Raw genomic sequence first — 22,120 nt, 5'->3', positions numbered from 1 at the left:
CCCAGTATAATGTGTTTTGCCCTAAATTTTTTTACTTAATTACCTTAATACCATATTAATCCGCGTGTTACTATCAATTCTAATGAACACATATTTTTTTTTTGCTTTGCAGAAAATGTCAACGTGGGAAAACGAGATCTTGGTCAGTAATAATTATCAGTGTTTCATCGCCTTGGAAATAGTTTCCACCTTAACTTCACCAAAATCCTATCATCGACGTACTTCCCTTCCCCTTCATAACCTTGTGAAAATGGATCGTGTTTTGGATATAATTCTAAACTACGATGAAAGACATTACTGTTGTGGTCGCGGCAAAGAGAACTCCTTATATTCATTCTATTTTAAAGCCCATAAATCTTCAGATCATAACGATCAAACGTTCACGGCACTATACAAACTCATCAAGTTGCGTGCACCATGTCGCACCATAAATATAAACACTAAAGTTATGCTTAGCAAAGTAGTACGTACAGTGCCCACAAAAGCTACATGAAGATTAGGTTGTGGTCCGGGCTATTTGCTACATCATATCAGAGTATTTCTGTTTATGGACTTGAGCTGCATGAGAACAAAAATGTTGGTTTATTTGGCAAAAGTAATGAAGTATCATAAAAACGTTTTGTATGTCACCGAATATAAACGATGAAAATGTCGCCGCTGCAGGTTTATATCTCTGCTCATACATCAAACAAATGTTTTATTAACCTGCAAAAATATACACTACACGGAAAGCAACGAATGACACTACAGTCCGAATAAATAAGATTAATAAATAGGGCAAATTTACCGGTCATAACAAAAAAAAATACCTGTCATAACCAGAGAGAGAAGTCCTTCCTTTGCAAATTTAGATTTTTATATTTTGTTATATAAATGTGCTACTCCAACGTTATTCTATAGACCCAAATTTGCCTGAAAATTCGATAAACACACCAACAAACATTGCTGAGAAAGTAATCTAAATTTTGGGCCGAAATACAGTTTTTGCGAAGTAATTCAATTAGTAATTTCGGTCCTCAGCGTCTTTTTCAAAGTGAAAGTCAATACTGACTACAATAAAAAAGTCACGTCAGCGGAAGTCAGGTGTTTAACCCTTTGGCTTGTTGACTTTGTTCACAATGATATCAAGCAGTTTCATAGCGTAAAATGAATGATTTGGAAGCTCGCTCCAGTGTCCGCCCAGCAGCGCGGAACAAATGCTCGGCATCGTTCATTTTTAGACAGCTTACTCGACCTGAAAGTATGCCTTCAACTTATGTCACAGCAATGAAAAGTGCGGCTATATTTCAGTGTTTGTTTTGGCATCATTTTCACTTGTTGATTTCACTGTTACTATTTCGCGTTACTAAATAGCATACGGGAAAGGTAAAGGCCCGTGATTCCGAAGATTTCGTTAGTTTAGGTAGTTTAAGAAATCGTCGGAGGACCTCCTTAGCGATACGTGTCATGATTAATAAAAAAGAGACATAAATGTAAATTAGGTATTTCCGCCCATTATATTGTCACGGGTGGTGACCAAAAAAACAATAAATAAACAGGAAGAAATAAACGTTTAATATGGCGAAGTTGTGCCAAAAATAAAAGGGTACACAAAATAATAACAGAGTGTCGCGGGCGTCGAAGTCGGCGTAGCAGCAGTGTGGAATGCTGGGGCGAAACTGACTGCGGCTCGCCTCGCGGAGTCCCTTTTGTACAGCTGCAACGGAAAAAAGAGTAGCACAAGTCACCGATGACCGGAGCGGCGAAAACGCGACACGCGGCGCGCCGATTGCGAGAGTGCCAGTCACGTTGCATGTCTCAACGCGCGGGGGGGGGGGGGGGGGGGGGGCGGCAAAACTTTATGCCTTTCGAAGCGCGGGCTTTAGGATGGGCGGCTTTCTGCCGGCCACCCCCGCGTTGACACATGGAACGTGACTTGCACTCTCGCTATCGTCGCTCACGGGAACAATAGCGCCGCGTGTCGCGATTTTGCCGCTCCGGTCGTCGGTCGCTTGTGCTACCCTTTTCTGTTGCAGCTGTACATGCGTGAGCACCTGGAATAATCGGCGTAGAATGTTCGACGCGTAGAACCATTCGGACCTCGAACAAGCCCAACACGATTCTCGAATTTACCAGGAAACTAAATTGCAGAGACAAACAAAAGACACGTCGCTCGCAGGAATCGAACCCTGGCCTCTCGTGTGGGAGGCAGGCACGATAACCGTTAGGCCACTTTTTTTTTTCTTTATTGGATAACCGTTAGGCCACGCGGGCGCTGCCTACTTGGCCAGCTGCGCGCGCGGCATTAATCCCCCCTTTAAAAAGTGCCTCGCCCCGATGCAGCACAAGACAAAGCAAATAAAAAGAACGGTAAACTGAAGAGTCCTTTGAAACACATAAGGTCCACAGTCCTATCGAGCGTAGGACGGCTTCAGTCGCACGACGTGGACGACTTCCGGTCGTGGTGGGCGGCGTGATGATGTTCTTGTTCCGTCGGGCATCACCTCGTAGTTCAGATCGCCGAGGCGTCGGATGATCTTGTAGGGTCCGAAATAGCGTTTCAGAAGCTTCTCGCTGAGACCGCGGCGCCGTATTGGTGTCCAAACCCATACCCCGTCTCCGGGTTGAAAGTGGACGTCCCGGCGACGAAGGTTGTACCGCCCTGCACCGACTCGCTGTTGGTCTTGAATCTTGATTCTTGCCAGCTGACGAGCTTCCTCCGCCCGCAGGGAGATCAGTTGAGCGTCGTCGTTGCCCTCATCGGTTCGCACGTGAGGCAGCATGGGGTCGAGCATTGTGGTAACCGCCCGGCCGTGTACCAGTTGGAAAGGCGTCACTCCCGTGGTTTCTTGAACCGCTGTGTTGTTCGCAAACGTAACGTACGGCAACACCTCGTCCCACATCTTGTGCTCCACGTCAACGTACATAGAGATCATGTCAGCGATTGTCTTGTTGAGCCGCTCTGTTAGTCCGTTGGTCAGCGGATGATAAGCGGTAGTTCGTCGATGGTTGGTGTGACTAAGCCGAAGAACCTCTTGAGTCAGTTGTGCCATGAAAGATGATCCTCGATCTGCGATCAACACTTCGGGGGCGCCGTGTCGAAGGAGGATAGACTCGACAAAAAACTTGGCGACTTCCAGCGCTGTTCCTGATGGCAGGTCTTTCGTCTCGGCGTATCGTGTAAGATAGTGAGTAGCGACAATAATCCACCGATTTCCTTGCGTCGATGTCAGGAACGGCTTAAGTAAGTCCATTCCGACCTGCTGGAAGGGCGTAGTCGGAGCGGGTATCGGCTGCAGGAGTCCTGCTGGCTTTGTCGGAGGCTTCTTACGTCGTTGGCACTCATGGCACGATCGTGTGTATAGATGGACTGTTTTCGGGGGTCTCGGCCAGTAGTACTTGTCACGAATCCGGGCGAGCGTCCTGCTGTAGCCGAGGTGTGCAGCCGTCGGGTCGTCGTGGCATGCTTGACAGATTTCGTCTCGCAGGCTGGCCGGAACAACCAGCAGCCAGGCAGGGTTGCTCGATCCAAAGTTATTCTTGAAGAGCACGCCTCGCCGCAGAATGAAGCTTGAGAAGTCTCGGGCCAAAACTCGCGGAACTAAACTTCCTTGACCTTCAAGGTGGTCGATCACAGCGCGAAGTTCTGGGTGGTCTCGTTGAGGTGCTCCCATGTCGGTATCCGTAACTGCGCCGAGAAAACGGGTGTCATTGTCGTCGTCAGTGCTTTCGGTAGGAGATTCGACTGGGGCCCTAGGCAAACAGTCGGCGTCGTTGTGCTTGCGGCCAGACTGATGCACAATGGTTACGTCGTATTTTTGCAGTCGAAGGCTCCAGCGAGCGAGGCGTCCTGATGGTTCCTTGTGGTTGGCGAGCCAACAGAGAGCGTGGTGGCCCGTGACAACGCGGAACAGGATCCCGTACAAGTACGGGCGGAACTTGGTTAACGCCCAGATGACAGCGAGACATTCCTTGTCGGTCGTCGAGTAATTTTTCTCTGCCCTGGACAATGCCCGGCTTGCGTAAGCGATCACCCTCTCTGCTCCGTCGTGCCTCTGGACGAGTACCGCGCCGAGTCCGTCGTTGCTGGCGTCCGTCTGAACTTCTGTTTCCGCTGATGTATCGAACTGTCCGAGGATAGCGGGTGACTGGAGTCTTTCCTTCAGTTCGTTAAACGCTTGTTCTTGCCCCTCCCCCCACTGGAAGTTCATGTCGTCCTTCGTCAGATGCATGAACGGTGCAGAAATCTTGGCAAAATCGCGAACGAAACGTCTGTAGTAAGTGCAGAGCCCAAGAAATCTTCTGACGGCTTTCTTGCCTGATGCTTCGGGAATTTAGCAACAGCGGATGTCTTTGCAGGATTAGGGCTTACACCCCATGCACTCACGACATGACTCAGGAATTTGACCTCGCCGTAAGCGAACCGACATTTTGACGGCTTCAGTGTCCGTCCAGCATTCTGGATAGCCTGTAGCACGGCTCGCAAACGTCTCAGGTGCTCGTCGAAGTCGCTTGCGAATACGACGACGTCGTCGAGATAGACGAAGCAGCTTTTCCATTTAACCCCGGATAGAACGGTGTCCATTACGCGCTGCAACCTCGCCGGTGCTGTGCACAGTCCGAACGGCATCACTTTAAATTCGTACAGTCCGTCCGGCGTGACGAAAGCAGTCTTTTCACGATCCCGTTCGTCGACCTCGATCTGCCAATACCCACTCTTCAGGTCCACCGACGAAAAGAATCGGGCGTGGCGCAGCCGGTCTAGAGTGTCGTCGATGCGTGGCAGCGGGTAGACGTCCTTTTTTGTTACGGCGTTTAGTCGACTATAGTTTACGCAGAATCGAAGAGTCCCGTCTTTCTTTTTCACCAGGACTACCGGTGAAGCCCACGGACTCTTTGGGGGCTGGACGATGTCGTCGTTGTGCAATTCTTGGACCAGTTTCTGGATGAGTTCTCTCTCTTTCACAGATACACGGTACGGCGACCGATGAGCAGGAAGTGCGTCGTCATCAGTAATAAATCGATGTTTCGCAACCGTCGTTTGGCGCACCTTTGACGACGTGGAGAAGCACTCACTGAACTCGGCGTGAAGATCACTGAGTTGTCATCGTTGTGGGGTAGGCAGGACTGGATCGATATCAAAATGCGAATGCGGCGTTGTCTCGTGTGGCCCCGAAGAGATGTCTTCTACTATTCCGGCGATTGCGGCTTAGTCCATGAGTTCCTCGGCGTGGCCCACGGCGGTGCCTTTCGTAAGGTCCTGAGCCTCTTGTCGGAAGTTTGTTACGAGTGCAACTGTGTGTCCGTCTTGGAGCTCCGCGATGCCTCTTGCGACGCCGATCCCTCTTTCTAGAAGCAGCTGGACGCTTCCCTCGAGCAGAACGTCGCCGCAGAAAGCCCCGTCGATCCCGATGGGTACGAAAACACTGGACCGCGGCGGTAAGTTCACGTGATTTGCGATGACTCGGACCCGGATGACGTCGCTTTGGGTTCCTCCAGCGCTAGAGTAGTTTTTTGTAGCGTCAGCCGGTTTTCTCCGAGGTCGATGACGGCGCGATACTCGCAAAGAAAGTCCATTCCTAGGATAACGTCTCTCGAGCAGTCTTGCAGAATGACGAACTTGACAGGGCACGTCTCACCGTGCATCTCGACGCGAGCAGTGCAAATCCCGACTGGTGTGATTGGGTGCCCACCGGTAGTCCGTATCTGTGGGCCATCCCACGGCGTCGTCAGTTTCCGAAGACGTTGGGAGAGCCTCCCACTCAGGACGGAGTGGTCTGCTCCGGTGTCGACGAGGGCCGACGCGTCGTGGCCTTCGATAACGACGTGTAGGTTAGTCTTCACCGTTGCAGGCGCGTCGCTTCGGTCTCTGGTAGCGTTTCAGTGGGGGCCCGCCGACGTTCGTGGCGGATCTTGGCGTCGGTAGTCCTCGGTAACTCCACCTCCAGGGGTGTCCGCGCCTAGTTTCCCCGGCGAGGAGCGAGGGGTGACAGGCTTTCACGTCGGGGTCGGTGCATCGGCGAAGCTGGACGTCGTGGCGAAGGTGACCGGATCTCTCGGCGGGACGCACGCTCGGGGGACTGAGGCCGTCGCAGGTACTCGTCGATCTCCCGAGGTCATTCACCATAACGGGGCGCGAGTCGTTCGGGTGGAACCCGCGCTGCCCAAGTCGTCGGTATGGGCATCGGCGGTAGGTGTGGTCTGCTTCCCCGCAGTGGAAACAGTGGGCGTCGGTCGGGCGTTCGCCACACGTCGGTCTTCCGAGGTACGCGGGGCTCCTGGCATCTGTACTGGACCTGGTCGTCATTGCGTCTGTCGTGTAGCGGCGCGGGAGACTGACGTCGGGGCGGCGCGACATAGGTGCGAGGAGGAGGCGGTGGCCGTCGGGCCACTGCGGCGTAAGTCAACGTGGGCTCCTCGGTTGCTGCCACGGCGACGGGAGCCTCTGGTTGGATGGCTCTCTGAACTTCTTCCCGCACAACATCGGCGATGGAGAGCGTCGCTGTTTTGTTTGCAGCTGGTAGCAACCGACGGATTTCCTTCCGGACGACCTCCTGGATGATTTCGCGGATGTCCGTACCAGGAGCGTTTTCGCCGCTAAGCAGAGCGGTTGCAGTGACGCTTGGATGCCGCTGGTAGTGGGAAGCGCGCGCTTGGAGGGCGCGCTCGATGTTTGTTGCCACGGTGACGAAGGTGTCGACGGTTGCCGGCGAGTTGCGGACTAGGCCTCCGAAAATGTCGTCTCTCACCCCGCGCATGAGAATTCGTAGTTTCTTCTCTTCGGTAGCCCGAGGGTCGGCGCGGGCACTCAGGCGCAGAATGTCCTCTACGAAGCCGGTGACGCTCTCGTTAGGGCCCTGTGTTCTGGTTCGCAGTAGGTCCTCGGCTCTCTCTCGGCTGTAGTGGTTGCTGAACGTAGCCTTGAGATCGGTCTTGAAAATGTCCCACGACGTCAAACAGAAATCATGATTCTCGTACCAGTGCTTGGCGGTACCCTCAAGCGAAAAATATACGTTGTGCAGGCGCTGCTCGCCGTCCAGCAATTGTGGCGGGCAACGCGTTCATACTGGTCAATCCAATCTTCGACGTCTTCGTATTGCTCGCCGTGGAATGGAGCAGCCGTCCGCGGTACGACGGGCAGGTAAAAGGCGGCTGGAGCGGCCGGGGTCTCCGACTGGGTGGCCATCGTCGTCCTCCTGGTTTGCCTGGTCCTGGGTGGCAAGGGTCCTAATTCCGGGGGTAGGCCAAGGTTCCGGCAACTTAATCGGATCTCGGTCTTGTCTTAGTTGGGTTCTTGAGGGTTTGTGTTCGGACTTGCACTGCGGGAACTGGGAGGGGAGCGCTGCACGGGCATGCGGTTACCCCGCACCTCCACCAAAATGTCACGGGTGGTGGCCAAAAAAACAATAAATAAACAGGAAGAAATAAACGTTTAATGTGGCGAACTTGTGCCAAAAATAAAATGGTACAAACGATAACAACAGAGCGGCGCAGGCGTCGAAGTCGGCGTAGCAGCAGGTCGAACGGTGGGGCGAAACTGACTGCGGCTCGCCACGCGGAGTCCCTTATGTACAGTCGGGAGCAAAAGTTTGCGGGGCACCGGAGCGCGTGCCGAAATGCATCGCCGCGCGTGCCGAAATGCATCGCCGCGCCGTCCGACGGCGCGCCGCCGCATTAAGAAGACGCGCTTTGCGCATGCGCGTCTTTCGCGCTCGCAATCATGTCTCTTTCGCACGTTTCTTTTCGACGCACTCCTGATAAGAGGAGTCGGCGCCAGGGGCGCGAGTTAGCGCTTCGCTGGTTGTCATGCTGTGCTTCTGCTTCAGCCGCCTCAGCCACCGCGCTTCGTCACGGAGGTCGCGTAGGGGGAAGAGGGAGGTAACCAGGCGCTCCGTCACCCAGCGCGGCTACAGAGGCAGCTGAGGCAGCGAAACGGCAACTTGCGCCCCTGGCGCCGACTCCGGTTATCAGGAGTGAGTCGGACAGAAACGAGCGAAAGAGACATGACTGCCAGCACGAAGGGCGCGCATGCGCCAAGCGTGGCTTTTTAATGCGGCGGAGCGCCGTTGCACGGCGCGGCGATGCATTTCGGCACGCGCTCCCGTGCCCCGCAAACTTTTGCTCCCGACTGTACATGCGTGAGCTTCTGGGATCATCGGCGTAGAATGTTCGACGCGTAGAACCCCCCATTCGAACCTTGAGCAAGCAATACGATTCTCAAATTTACCAGAAAACTAAATTGCAGAGACAAACAAAAGACACGTCGCTCGCAGGAATCGAACCCTGGCCTTTCGTGTGGGAGGCAGGCACGATAACCGTTAGGCCGCACGGGTGCTCCCTACTTGGCCAGCTACGCGCGCGCAATATTTAATCACTCATATTTTGTTATAATTAAAATATATTTCACAGCCCCTATATCTTGCTCAATTCAACATTTCAAAAAAAGAGTGGCATAAATCCTTGACATCAGGTATTTACTGACTGTACATGCCCAGTGCGTTAAAACCCTTTGTATTTATTTGACACCAAGCAAAACTTTAACAAATATGTTCTCTAAACAATACGATTTGAAGCACTTGAGCTAGTTAACATAAAATATTTGAAATAAAACGGAGATGAAAACCGGGAATTTGCATATATTAAATTTGTGTTGTGACATATATCACCATTTATCTATTTTTTTTTCTTTTTTTCATAGAGGTTTTTTACAGGCTGCTGGGCGCAGTTGTTGCCAAAGGTAAGCGACATGTTATCAAACCTCATCCGATAACTTATGCGGTAAATTCGGTCATTCTAGGTAAATATAAGTCACAACGAAATACCACACGTCATGGAGCACTGATTACAGTGAAGCTAAAGGGGTTCTGTAATTGAGAAAAAAAAAACTTTAATCCCCTTTATCTGCCCCCGGTATTAAGAATAACAAACTTATATGTCAGTATGATGCGCCAAGTAGCCACAACAGCGCTTTCAAAATAACGCTGAACCCCCTCTTTCCCTTCGCGTTCGGTGCAAAGAGGGAATCATGAAGTATTATACAGAGATCTCAAATTTCAGTGCTTTCTGCAGGCTTTATCCTAGGGGGAAAAATTGGTGCCGGCGTTACCTCCGAAGTGGCACACACAAGGCGGACGAATCTTCTGAATACGACGTAACACAAAGCTTTTTTTTTCGCGTCTATAGATACGTTTGGGTCACATGCTTGCGATATTCAAAATCACGGATGCAGAATTACGTCAGAATTTATCACTAACTCGTTCTTATTCAAAACCATATTTAACGTCCCTTTAAGACTGCATCCGCTTTATCAGTGTCTCAATTTTAAATTAATAGAATTTTCTATCCTCAGTTAAGTATGAAAAATTAAACCGCATTTGTTTGGATAGTTTAAGGCCCCTAATCTTGTGAACTGTCTACACTTGGGGAAAAATCAGTGCATTCATCGACAGTAATCTGCGATAGATGTTTTACAGCGGAGCTGTTAAAGACCGACCTACGAAATTTCTTTTTCCAACAAGGAGGAGAATCCTTCTCGCCACCCTCCCCATTTCCCCCTCTCCCACTCTGCGATCTCGACGACGGGAGACTCTTTTTGTTGCTGCATCTTGGGGTGGGACAAGCCGGGATAAGCACATTATCCGGGGTTCACAAGGGCAGCGGTGGCGTCGGGTGGAGGGGGTGCACAGGGGGCGGGGGGGGGGGGGGGCTATTTTGTATTTTCGAGGGGTCTTGCTTCCTGCCTCGCGTCGACAGCAGCTTAACGTTCTCCTCCATAGCGTCCAGCCTGTTTGTTTTCTACTGAAGTGGGAGGCTTTCTACGGGGCTTTTGGCTACTCATTTTCACCAAATTCCAACGTGGGAGGAAGCACCGCACGAACGTTGCCCTGTTTATTTGAAACCTAAATAATGTTGCTCTACTGTTGCGCTCCAATCAATTTCATCATCAGTCATTATTTGTTAGGCCTGGGCGTCGATTAAAAATGTTAACCCGATTAATCGCCACCGCTTAAATCATTAATTCATTGATTATAGGTCGCGCTGATTTTCAGGTATGATATACCTGAAAAAGCGAATAATGCCCGCGTCCAGTATACCTTCATATCAAATTGTTAGACAGAATTGTAGAGAAGATTGTGTGTTCCTTGAAAAAACAAACAATTTGGCCCCCTCCTATCCGGTCCGCTTTTCTATAGGCCTCAAATAGCGCGAGCGAATCTTTCCTTGTGTCGCATTTCAATTTCTCCGCTTCCGCAAGTTATGAATGTGGTAGGTTGGTCCAGTGGCTTAGAGCTCACTCTTTGAAAGGAACTGAAAATAAAAACGGACCAGTACAACCTGAACTATCCAAGACGCTTGAAGAGAGCCTGTCGTAATGAAAATGAACCGCTCTAATGTGGTAATTCGGGTCATTCAGGTCATAATTTTTCATCCCCTTTTGAAAGGCTCCAGAAAAACAAGAAACCACGACAAGCTGAGAGATGCAAGGCGTCTCGTATTGTTCAGGTTGTCCCGGTTTTTTATGTCCTTTCAGGGCTCCCCGAAACGCTCAGTGTTCAGTTTCTGAACGCCGTTTTTGTTTTCGCACAGAAATGAGACGAAAATACGTAATAATTCTTCACACCAGCGCAATGTAATAAGAGACTTCTATTTCCAGCAAGCTGCTTTCCGCCATGTTTCCATGTCATCCTCCAGGCCGCGGATGTTTGTGCAGAGTGATTAAACTATTTACCTATTACAAAACAGCGCACAAAAGACGGGACACAAAGTAGAAAGAGGACACAGGACATACGCTGACTAACAACCAAAGGTTTACTAGAACTTCCAAGCGCACAGTGGCACGCGGAAGCACTTGCTCTTCTTTCTCTTTCTACGGAGATAAATACCAGTAAAAGAAAACCTCGAAAAAAAAAGTGAGAAGAAAAAGAAACATCTACCGCAGCACTAGAAGAACGTTGCAAAACGCGTGACCGAAATAAATGTTAAAAATTAATTTTGATAACAGCACGAGAAAACACTAAGATTATGGGCTGTGTTCACCTCACGTTTGCAACACGTGCACACCACGTTCAGGACACAAATTAGACCTTTACGGATCTCATGTGACAGTCTACTAAGGAGGGTCGAAATTGAGAAATTGCGATTCCCTTTTGGTCATTCAACCAACCAGCCCACCAATCTATCCTGTTAAACTATTTACATCTAAATTGACATGCACTATTAATCTGGCACCATTCCTTAGAAGCAGCATGCTAGTGCACATAAATTCCCCCAGCGGCTTGCCTTCTAATCGGGTGTAAGGATAAGGGAAATTTCCCGGGCATGATTTGTGCAGAAGGCTAAATTCAATGGTCGCCTATTATATCTACTAACTCCCTGACACTTTCTCCAAAAAGCGAGGTTTTGGTGGAAATTCATTGCCCGGGCTCTATTTTTTGTAATGGCGCGGAAAAAAAAAAAGAGAGAGTGAGAGAGAGTTAAAGCAACGGTTTTCGCAGGTTGATATTTTTTTTTTCATTGCGAATGCGACAGTTTATTTTGTTTAAGTATGCTTTTGTTTAGGGTGCTACAATATGGTGTAAACATTTTTACGCACTTCCCACAAATATTTCATCGTCAAAGATAGTTGTAAAGTGTTACGCACTGCCTCGGGTGCTTGGAGCTTATGCACTAGAACGTCACAAACTCCTGTATTTGTGTTTGAATCGATCACTTCTTTTGCATTACGACGAACACACTTTAACCATAAAATCATAACAAATAATTATTGATGATGAAATTTACTGGGTCCCAACAGTAGAGCCATATTATTTAGGTTGCAAATAAACTGGGCGTCGTTCATGCAATCTGTTTACTTCCACGTTCAAATGTGTTGGCAATGAGTAGCCAAAAAGCGCAGTCTGCAGGCCGAAAGGGGCAAGGGGGGGGGGGGGTAGAGAAAGGGGTGGTTGTTCTTCGTCCTCGTCTGTTTTGCGCGCTGTTTCACACTCTTATCAGTTTCGGTTTGAACTCAGGATGGATCGGCCGCGTGCCCTTTCGGCGAAAGAAGACTGGGCGCGGAAGGAGCGGCGACGTACGCAGCAGCGCGAATGGGTCCGCAAACGACGCGAAGCCGCTCTCACCTCGACTTCCACTGCGTCCATCGCTTCATACTCCCTTGCGAAAGAAGAGCACATCGCTTGGCTGAAAAGCCGCCGCCGACAACAGAACCACGGATGTAAACGACGCCGGCGAGTCAGCGCTACGGACGATGATCGTGCCACGGAAGTCTAGCGCAAGCGCGAGGCCCGGCGACGATACCACTCCACGCCGGCTGAACAGTTAACGGGTGCGACGCCGAGGTTCCGAAGGGAGCCGTGGAGAACCATTTGGAGTCGCGTGCGCCCTCTGTGACCGACTCCGTTGGAGACGTATCCATGATCGGCGGCGTGTCCGACGATATGAAACGGGAAACGGACGCGTGCGCGTTGCGGCAGTGTATCGAGTCGGCAGACGTCTACAAAGAAACGGCGTGCAGAACGCGCCGAGATTCCCTGTTCAAAAGCGCGGTGCCCCGGTTCGCGACTGTGAACGGCTACAAGTACCCACCTGTACAGGAGCACGTATACCGAGGTTGAATGGGGTGGAGGAACGACTAGTGGCGCCTCGACTCCCGTTCATGAGCCTTCGGCGGTTCACGTGGTGTAACAAAGACAACCGGGGACAATACGGATGTCACATAACCAATTACCCAATCACACCTTAATCCTTACATTAATATATACTTTATTTCCACCATAGTACAGCTTCGCTGGTTTTCCTTCTCACGAGAGTGGGAAGGCTGAAAGATTTTTTTTTAGCTTTACTTTGTCATTTTGACATTGGCCAAGGGAGAGTTAGTTTTTTTTAAATATATTTTCGGCAATCTTTGAAGTCTCGAAAGCAGAGAAATGGCCATTGTGCTCAACTGAAATGTACTTCTTCACGCTGTTGTTTCGCATCGCAGGTTCAGCTTGCGGAGGATGTGAAGGGAACTCTTCCGGCGATCTCGAAAACCCCAGGCCATAAATGGGACCGAAAAGGCCGCTCCCCAAGGTCGCTGTAAGACCTTTCAAAGAAGCAGCGGTCCGTTACAGCACAACGTGTTCACGTCACAGGGTGCTCTAATACCAACTAAACTTTGAAATAAAACGTATTAAAAGTCACTTTTCTTGCACAACTTTATTTGTAACACTTAATATAATACAAATATTGTTGGTTTGTAAAAAAGTCCAGCGCCATTCCAAACATTTTAAAGATTGAGACTAAGGCCCTAGAAGGGACTTTTTGTGCACATTATTAAGCTCAACGATGGTCGTCCTAGTCTTTCTATTATAAATGACGGTACATGGAAGACACTGAAATAAGACTACACGAATGACAAGAAGAAGTATCTAAACTTTTGTTGTTTCTTATATCGATTAAAAAATGTACACTACGACATCATCTCCATCTCTCAGGAAGTGGCTGATCATGTGACCAAAGTTATGATCAATGTATCTAGAGTGGCGCACGTGGCCGTTTGAAAATTTTCCAATGGGAGTTATTTTGTCAGCTGCTGTAAACTAGCCAGAAATACAAAATAAAAACCTTCAAGTGATCGTCGTCTTCGTCTGCGCCTACTTATCACATATCCCTTGCAAACACCCCAAATTTGTTCGAAAAATGTTATCTCCGTACTTATATTGCCGCTTCCGTAAATGAGTTGGAAATGCGCGCGCCTGCCACGCGGCGGAACAGGGTTGGAACAACGCTCGGCCTGAATTTTTTTTTTTTTTATAAATACATTTTTTTTTTGTTTTTTAAGTTCCAAACCATTATTTTATTGTTTGTTCTGGTTCAGAACATTCCTGAATGTACGGCGTGTGTAAGAGCAGCGGCAACCCACTGCTTCGGTCAGTAAACCTTTCGATTCCGACACAAGGTGTTGGTATTTTTCCCTTCAGTATATGTAGGCACAAGCTTGCCTCAATAAATGTATTTTCAGTTTTACATTTTTCGAATGTTTTCAATCCGTTACAATATCTTTCTTGTGCAAAGTACTGCCTTTGGAGTATTTTCGAGTAGGCGAAAAGCACCTAAAATGACAAAAACAAGCAAGATAATTAACTGAGGCGCTCTAACAAATGTAGCATACCTAGAAAAACTGTATAAGAAATGTCGTCTGGATGTGGCTTCTTAATATATATTGCAACGGGCGAAAGTAAAGAAGACAAACGGGGACATTAGGAGAAAGAGGACGAAGTACGGACAGTAGGAAAAGGACAACGGCTGGAACGCTCGTAACATCTTGGTGGCTGCGGTGGGATGTTCAGCATGAACGCCCGCTCCCAGCCTGCAAATCCGGAACCCAATTGGGAGCAACTCACCGAACAGCTTTACAATCAGTTGGTGGAGAAGAGCTCGACTGACGCTGCAAATATACTTGCACAGTTCGACGATCGCCTCGCCTCTCGCATTGCAAACGTGGAGCAGACTTTACATCAACAAGTCACCGACGTACATTTACACCTCTCATCTGTACAAACTCGACTGGAACACCTGGAACAGGCCCTACAAGCTGGTACGCGACCAGAAGTTTCGGGTGACCCTTTTCCCAGCCAGGAAGCAGCTGCGGTCCGCCATTGCAGAAACGATGAGCCCGAGAGACAGGCAGAGATAGCTCCATCGGATTCCTGCGCTAGGCGGCTCAAACCCCCGACGTTCGATGGTCTTGGCTCCTGGAGGGCGTTCATCGCGCAATTCGAAACGGTGGCTGTACACAATGGCTGGGACTCCCATGGCAAGGCTGCTGCCTTAGTCGCCCAGTTACGTGGAAACGCAGCAGAGTACCTCGAGTGTATTCCGGATTCAAGTCGAACTACATATGAACATCTGTTACAAGCTCTGGACTCTCGATTTAATTATGTGCATCTACAGCAGTTACACCTAACGGCGCTCAAAATTTATCGCCAAGGCACAAAGTCGCTACAAGAGCTAGCCGACGCCGTCGAGAGATTGGCGACGAAGGCTTTGATAAGGTGCTCTGAAGACACACTCCACCTGATGAGCACTTTTGCTTTCATCGATGCCATCAAGGATCCCGAAGTTCACCGATATGTGTGGCTCGCGCGATCCTCCACGCTCCGCTCTGCCCTGGGTCACGCGTTGCAAATGCACGCGGTGATATAAGCACCAGCGTCCACGGTGAGCCCAGCAAACCATATTGCTAATACTGGTGCCACGCAAGACAGCCCCCGCAGGCTTGACTGGCGTCAATGCTTTAGCTGTGTACGGCGAGGCCACCTTACTCGATCTTGCCGGAAACCGTGCCCTCCAAGTCAGGAACACCCTCCGCGCGTGCCCGACAGGGCGGGGTCCCGTGTGGTCCACGACGTTCCCTTGGCTACAACTTTGATGTGCCCATCGCTGACCCCACACGTCACTGTCTACCTGCCTGAAATCGGACTATGTACCGATGCTATTATAGACACTGAAGCTGGGGTGTCTGTCATCGATGCTAAGTTGCTACGATCGGCCGACCGTATCGCATCAACAACAGACTGTAAAGAACTACGACTTCTCTCGCCAAACGGAAGCCACATTCCTCACATCGGACGCATCGAACTGACCGTGGAAACAGTTGGGGAGAGTGTGACACTTTCATTCTTCGTTGTGCAGAATATAAACCCTCCAGTTATTCTCGGATGTGACTGGTGTGCGGCAGTCAATCTGCTCGTCTCCTTTGAACGCGGTCATGCACAGTTATCAACACAACGAGAATGCAAGTCCCGTTGTACGGCTGCCGACGCATTAACGTTGGGACTTCGTGAAGAACTGAGGCCGAACATTAAGGAAACATCTGTGTACAAAGGTTTTTTCTGCTGCGCACTGTTTTTCTTGATCAGCTTCGTACACACAAGTTAGAACACCATGCGCCTACTTGCATGAAGGTTCAAGATTGTTTTACGCTATTGCTACCCCTCAAGTTCGTTTGCGAACCTTTTATGGGCTCAGTTGTTGCCACGAAAGACATTATGGTTCCAAAGTCTTCGGCGGTCTGGGCCGCTGAAACACTTCAAGGAGATAAGCGATCGGGAGACTTTATAATCGAAAATGTCCTGCACTCGCGCCCTGGGGCGGAATTCGTCACGCCCCGCTGTCTCACCTCCTCTCGCCAAGGCGTCTTGGACATTCTTGTTGCTAACCTGGCCAGCGACTATCTTCACCTAAAGCGAGGCGACAGCTTAGGAGTTGCTTTTGAGGTTTAGTCACAAACGGTGGTTGTCACTCTTGTAAGTTCGCCTTCGTTTCCCGCTTCAGAAGAACAGTTGAGCAGAACCGGACCCCTAGCGTGTTCTGAGTTTAACTTTGGACCCAATCTAACCGCGGCAGAGAAAGAATCTATTCAGTTCCTACTCATGAATTTTCGGAGCTGCATCGCCGTTACAAAAGAAGAGCTGAGTTATACGCTCCTCGTGCGGCCATGCCATCAACACCGGTGACCACGCGCCAGTACATCAACACCCACGACGAGTCTCTATGCCCGAGAGACGAGAAATCAAAGCTCAAGTTGACGATATGCTCCGAAGGGACATAGTAACACCTTCTAGCAGCCCGTGGTCGTCGCCTGTGGTGCTCGTCAAGAGAAAAGATGGCTCGACAAGGTTCTGCGTCGACTATAGAAGGCTGAACAGCATCACTAAGCCCGATGTGTACCCCCTACCTCGACTTGATGACGCCCTGGACCGCCTCCATGGTTCCCACTATTTCTCGACCTTGGACCTCATCTCGGGATACTGGCAAGCTGAACTGGATTCAGATGACGCTGAAAATTCAGCCTTCGTAACGCCTGACGGCCTGTTTCAGTTCAGACGTTTGCCGTTTGGATTGTGCGATGCACCGGCGACCTTCCAGCGTCTTATGGATAAAGTCCTCGGCCACTTGAAATGGACCATGGCCTTGGTCTACCTCGATGACGTAATCGTGTATGCCGAGAGCTTTGACGACCCTTTTGGAAAATCTCGATGATGGAAAGATGTTGGAAAAGGTTCATACAGGCGTAACCGTAATATTGGACATGCTATACAAGCGAAAAGGCCGCTCCAGTATAGTGGATTAAGGCGGAACGGTACAGGTGGCCGGAACCACGCAAGCGTGTCGTATTATGGGACATCCTATACCAGCGTAGTGGATTATGGCGGAACCATGTAGGCGGGCGGAACCATACATGCATAACCTAATATGCGACATCCTATACCAGCGAAAAGGCGATACCAACGTGGTGGAGCCATATGGCTCCTGCATGCTGGTATCGCCTTTTTATCTGTGTACAGGGCGATTTAGTTTTAAGCTTACATATATGTTTAGAAAGGTCGTGAAAGCTAAATTAATGCGGTGTGTGCAGGCGAGTTTTACGGCCAGGCATACGTAGTATAGCGACCTAATCGTAACGATCAGTCGGATAATTAAATACAATTTGTTAATCAACTTTTTAATTGGTGAAAATGAACATATGGTTTCAATTAGCAACTTGCTGAGTCATTGAAAACCACAAAATCAACTATTTTTAGAAGGATGTAATGCAGGGGCAGCATTTACGCGTTCTGTAAAAACGCTTGATTTGGTCGAGTTTCTAGGTTTCAGTTTCTTATCGGAGCGCATATCTGTGCCCACGGTCCTGTTCCCCGGGGGCTTAGACGCGCAACACACGTGCACCTTGCTTCCCCTCCATCCTACGAGGGAGGCGAGGGGGTGGCTTTGCACTGCGGCCACCGGGCAGCAGGATCGCAGGCGCAAAGATGAGCTCCGCGTAAGAAACCGAAGTCTGGAAACGCGTCCAAATCGACTATTTTTTTTAGAACGCCGTAAAATCCTGCTTTTGTCTTATATCTTCACGAATAAGGTTGATTTTGGTGTTTTGATAATACTTAGCAAGTTTCTAATTGAAACCATGGATCTATTTTCACAAATTAAAATTTTAAGAAACATATACTTAAAGGGAAGCTGAAGCGGTTTTTCAATTGAGGAAACACATTAAAACATTCCTTTTGACCTCCAGGATATCAAATATCAAAATTATATCTAAATTTGGTTAATCCAGGCTGTATAGAATCATTTTTAAAGTACTGCAGGAGGCACTTCCCTGGAGAGCGGCGTCACAAAAGCAGCTTTCGAAATCTTTGCTCACGCATCTTCAGCGCCTATCAAAGCTATGCACGCACATGCTATTTTTTAAAAGGGCAGAAAGATATGTCACGACTGGTTCCAGTGCGGGAGAATATACTTAGAAAACTTGCGATTGGACGCGCGGCCCTTAAGCGACACACGCTTTGCGGCCGAAAGGTCTTCTTACGATGTTACTATTGGTAGGATGTTTTTTTTTGTGTGTTTTCTATCGTTTAGTTATATCTTTCTGGAAAACGAACGGGATATTCAGATTCGTGGAATAAAACTATGCTAGAATGAACCTCCATCTAGTTTTCTGAGAGAAGTCTGGCACTTCTCTGTAATAAGCCGACTGTTCATTAAGAATTAGCCTTTAATACTATGCCACCCTGGCCATATAACTCACGTCCACAGACCGCGTAAATGTCGCTTTTACGGCTTTTTAAAAAAAAAAAACTGTAAAACATACAAAAAAACACCCTGTAGAATGTCCCCCAATACGATACGATTGTATGGTTCCTTCCCCGCTTGTATCGTTCAAGAAGGACTTGCGGACATCCAGCCTTTCATTGGAATGCCGGATGTCAGCGAGTCTCTACACCAGTGCGTGGTTTCAAACAAGCATGATGTTTGCACTCCAGTAAGCTCTTATCCGAGGCCCTCCAGGAGCACCAAAAGCAGAGGCGAAATGTAGTGACCAGGTAAATTTGGTTCCAGGTATTTATTTTTAGAAGAATCGCATGTAGCATAGTTTAACTTTTCTCAAAAGATGATAATTATAAATCCAATACTGAACAGTGGTGTCCCTTGAGCTGTCAGACCGAACTCCCACTCTTGCCACTCAGAAGTTCCTAACTTGTGCGTAGAGGATCAGCACAACCCAGATTTGTGCTGCGAGCGCACCTGCAATATAAAAGTTCAATAAACATGAGATGAAAAATGAGGCGTTTACAATTCTCTGTAATGTGAAATAAGAGCACAGCTCTTCAAAAGGAGAATGGGAGGGTATGCCCCTCCTCCCCCTCCCCACCTCCTCTTCTGCTCCGTCCCATTTAGCGGGAAATTTCCCTTTATTTTAGCGGGAAAACTTCCCCACTTAATTTAGCGGGTTAAGTTTCCCACTAAATTTAGCGCGGAGATTGATGTCACGTGACCTCAACACCAATGCAGTTTTCCCACTAAAACTAGAAGGGAACATGACGTCGCATGACCGTGACACGTCATCCATAAAAAAATTCAGTTTCTCAGCTAGACTTAGCGGAAATATTAAGGTCACATGACCTCAACATTAATTCAATTTCTTGCCAAGTTTAGTGGGGCGGTAACGCCGACAGCGACGCCGCGAAAAGCGAAAACAGGTGCATAAGAGCTGCGCTCATAAAACTGAATGCCTCAGGTGAAATAAAGTGAAAATTAGAGATGAGACAAGAAAAGGAGAATCTAAGATGCCGTTCTCAAATCCTTCCTTTTGTCCGTTCTCAAATGTTTTGATTTCAAGAAATGTTTATCTCTTTATTCATACTCAGGGAACCCCTCCCAGTTTCAGCATGAATGCAATAAATCAATGCAGACTAGACCTTGTGAACTATAATGAAGATGAAAATGAATGTTTGCCACATAGTCATGTATGAGTCGGTGGCTCAGATCTCTAAATACATTTGTAGTGAGGAACATTCTTGAATAAAACTTCTAGCCTTTGAATTCAACAGTTTGAACTTCCATAAGTAACACTGTATGGCAGATATTGTTTTTGTGACACATCAGAAATGCTACAGCATTCTCAGCCTTGCATACCTAACAAGAATTTGCATTTTTTAGCATGGCATGTGCTATTCTCATACTCATACAACCCCCTTTAAAAAAATTCCTTTGTAGAGCTCTTTATTGGTTCTTACTTAACTCGCACGACAGATTCGGTATCTTGAATTCTCACTTGGCATCAACAGTTTTATATATTGATGTAATAGCCAAAGACAATATGTATGGGCTTGAGTACATCTGAACAAGCACAGATGTTTGAAAAAAAGTAATGTCGAAAATTCAAATATCAAAATAAACATTAGGTAGAATGTGGATAGAGTTATAGATATGGTCATGAATACAGTTAGCAGATTCAATATGAAGAATATGTGTTAGACGCACGCTCAAAGAAACCTGTTGCACCTATATTCATTCAAATTACTTCGCAGAACCCAGCGCTGCAGTCTCAGGTGGCAGTTCGTTGAATAAGTCTACCGAAAATGAGTGTAGACGGAAAAAGCAGTTTGATCTGCGACAATGGGCATTACATAAGTGACATGTCATTATTACTGTTACAGTGCCGAATGTTTCAAACTGTCAGTCGCATCATTCTGTGAGTTCCCTCCGTACATTACAGGGTTTGGCTCTCTCGAATGCTTTGCGAGAAGAATGATGAATTGGAAATATCTAGAGTAGTTCTAGAAAAACTATTTCCAGAATCTTATCTCAGCATCGTAAAGAATATAAAAAGTTTCTAAAGACAAGGTTGGTGCAGTAGTTGAATAAACTAAACACTTCGTTTTGCGAAACCATCTTGCCGTAGTGAACGTATGAAGTTCCCCTAGGTAGAGCTAGTCATTACGGATGATTGTGCCCATTGCATACCATAAAAATGTAATTTGCGACCTACAATATTTACAGACTCAACCAACTCTGAATAAGTGGACAACTTGGAATTAAAGGCTGGCTTCACCATGACTGTCTGCCAACATCTACATAATAATTTCCATGAACCTATGTATTTCAAAAAAAAAATTTGGTGCGAACTGCTTAAAACACAATAGCACTTTTTAACAAGTGCTGATTGTTAGGCAAGTTGGTATGGTACGTTAGAAAACATGATTGCGCTTCGAAGACGGGGACATAGGAAGGACAGACACCACAGAGTGATAACTTTCAACTGATTTAATTCAAGAACCCCAGCGTAGAAACACACTGCATCACCGCACCACATCTCAACCAATCCGTGGCCCTGCCACGGACCGCAAATACGCCAACTCCTTATCCGCCAAGTCAATTGACGCCACACTGACACAATACGTGCCGGAACTATTTATAGCGTCAGCTTCCATAATCTCTCTAACAGTCATATCTTTGTGCCTAGCAAGAACAGTAGACGAAGCAAATAATGGTTTGCACCCGCAGTCATGATCTGTCGTGTCACTGTCATGACTGCGGGTCCAAACCATTATTTGCTTCGTCTACTGTTCTTGCTAGGCACAAAGATAGGACTGTTAGCAAGATTATGGAGGCTGACGCTATAAATAGTTCCGGCAGGGCACGTGTTGTGTCAGTGTGGCGTCAATTGACTTGGTGGATAAGGAGTAGGCGTACTTGCGGTCCGTGGCAGGGCCACGGATTGGTTGAAATGTGGTACGGTGATGCAGTGTGTTTCTACGCTGAGGTTCTTGAATTAAATCAGTTGAAAGTTAGCGCTTTGTTGTGTCTGTCCTTCCTACGTCCCCGTCTTCAAAGCGCAATCATGTTTACTAACGCACTTTTTAACACTAATAGAAAGCCTGTAGTGGGCCACAACTTAAGTAGTTTTCACTTCATTATCAAGAGCAATTACACATATGTGAGCCATGAATATAATAGGCCTGCACAGAATTTTGTTTCTTAAGTTGAACGTGCTATGCTCTGTTTACTATATAAATTTTTGCAGAGCTCACAATGTGCAAGTTCCTGTTTTTTTATATTTTACATGTCCCGACTGCTGGGTGTGGTAGGTACATAAGATTGATGACACCAACATAACACAATGATTATTTTAAGAATTTGTTTGGGTATAGCACGAGCAAAACGATCTGCGGGAAGTTATTTTTGTGACACCATCGAACCTACATTCGCGGGCTTTAAGTTCACATGTTAATCATGTCTGCAGACTGCTTTTTGTAATTGGAACTCCATCCAACCCAAGATTTGAATATGTTTTTTTGCATTTTAGGCTTAGTAGTGC

At 47.9% G+C, this 22,120-nt stretch overlaps 1 long non-coding RNA gene across 1 annotated transcript; it reads left to right on the top strand.

Moving 5' to 3' along the window:
* Window positions 1–113: 113 nt before the first annotated feature.
* On the top strand, window positions 114–13,557 carry LOC120842831. The gene is made up of 3 exons (XR_005716016.3): window positions 114–142; window positions 8,678–8,716; window positions 12,962–13,557. It is a non-coding gene; the product is annotated as an uncharacterized LOC120842831 (long non-coding RNA).
* The last annotated feature ends 8,563 nt before the right edge of the window (window positions 13,558–22,120 follow it).

Source organism: Ixodes scapularis, unplaced genomic scaffold (genome assembly GCF_016920785.2).
Source record: "Ixodes scapularis isolate PalLabHiFi unplaced genomic scaffold, ASM1692078v2 PGA_scaffold5__190_contigs__length_132052651, whole genome shotgun sequence".
In the NCBI taxonomy this organism is placed as follows: Eukaryota; Metazoa; Arthropoda; class Arachnida; order Ixodida; family Ixodidae; genus Ixodes; species Ixodes scapularis.
The sequence above is the reverse complement of the archived record's forward strand: the minus strand, read 5'-3'. Positions and strand labels throughout refer to the sequence as shown.